This window comes from Meleagris gallopavo, chromosome 1, assembly GCF_000146605.3.
Source record: "Meleagris gallopavo isolate NT-WF06-2002-E0010 breed Aviagen turkey brand Nicholas breeding stock chromosome 1, Turkey_5.1, whole genome shotgun sequence".
Taxonomy (NCBI): Eukaryota; Metazoa; Chordata; class Aves; order Galliformes; family Phasianidae; genus Meleagris; species Meleagris gallopavo.
This window is the reverse complement of record NC_015011.2, coordinates 60,154,570-60,156,022: the sequence shown is the minus strand read 5'-3', so window position 1 is coordinate 60,156,022 and position 1,453 is coordinate 60,154,570.

The following is a 1,453-nucleotide window of genomic DNA, read 5'->3' as shown; positions in this document are numbered from 1 at the left end:
CTTCTGTTAAGATAGGGTTGGAAAATTGTGGCTTTGATATGAGATTGGAACTGTATGGATCTGGATATGACAGATGTTTGAATTACCTCTGCTGGAAAGGCTTGTTGAAAGGAACAGTGGACTACTTTTGTATTACCAATGCTGTTACTACATAATCCTGAGTTTGTTCTTAATTCCTAATTCCTGGATTATTCACAGTGCTTCTATACTGGTTTGCATTCCTGCTCTGTTCAGGTGCACATCAGCTGACTCCCCTGGCATACTCAACATAGTGTGGGCAGACAGCACATCTATGTGGTTATGCTTACACACAGTGGTACAGACAGAGATAAAGCATTTATAGATAAACGGTATGCAAATATATGTATGCTTACAGACATATTGGGTATATATAAATGTTGGATGGAAAGTGCTCTTCCTGACTACTAGTCCAGATGTAGAGCACTGTTAGTAAGCAGTAGTTTCTGAGACCATTTAGAAGTATGCATGTACATACAAACCTATGTACTCATATATTACACACTTGTATGCTCTCCTCAGTACCTTCCTGAAGAATAAGATTTTGTGTGTTATTAAACACAAGTTATGAGGAGTGACTGAGGGAGCTGGGGCTGCTCAGCCTGGATGAGAGGAGTCTTAGGGGAGATCTCATCACTCTCTAAAACTTCCAGAGAGGAATTTGTGTTGAGTAGGGTGTTGCCCTCAGGTGACATGTAGGCTCAAGTCCCTCCAGTGAGGTTTGTATTGGATATAAGGAAGGATGTCTTTACAGAGAGGCAGTCAGGCATCGGAGCATGCTGCCCAGGGAAGCGGTGAAGCCTCCATCCCTGGAGGTATTTGAGATGTGCAGATGTGATACTGAGGGACGCGGATTAGCCATGGGACTCCAGGCTGATGGCTAGACTTGCTCTTGGAGATGATTTCCAACCTAGGCGGTTCTGTCATACAAGAACCAGCTGACAGCGGCTGACAATGCTTCACGTTACGCAGTTATTCTGTGATAATGGAGCCAGGCATCCACTTGACGTAATTCTCTCGGTCTCACAGAGCACGCACACGCGAACAGCGATTTCTGAGCGCACGACACGATCCAAACAGGGGGAGTTGCCATGACCACAGCTCCAACCTTCTCCCAAGCCAACCCTAAACAAAAATATATTTAGCTCTTCCTCGCGATGACTTTATAAGCGCCTCTCCAGCCATTCCAAGCTCCGATCCACACCTTCCTCCCGCCGGTTTCTATGCGCCTCCTAATCCTCGCGGCGGTCAACGGGGGCAGCTGAGGCGCGGCTCTCACGAGGGGAGCGAAGACCCAGTTGGGTGCGACGGCGGCGGGCAGGGAGAGCCGTGGAGGGGCGGCACCCGCCCCGGTGGGTATATCTGTTTGCGGGCAGGCACGCGCACCCCAACGGTTGTTGACGCGCGTTCCCGCCGCGCCGCCCGGGGCGCGTTC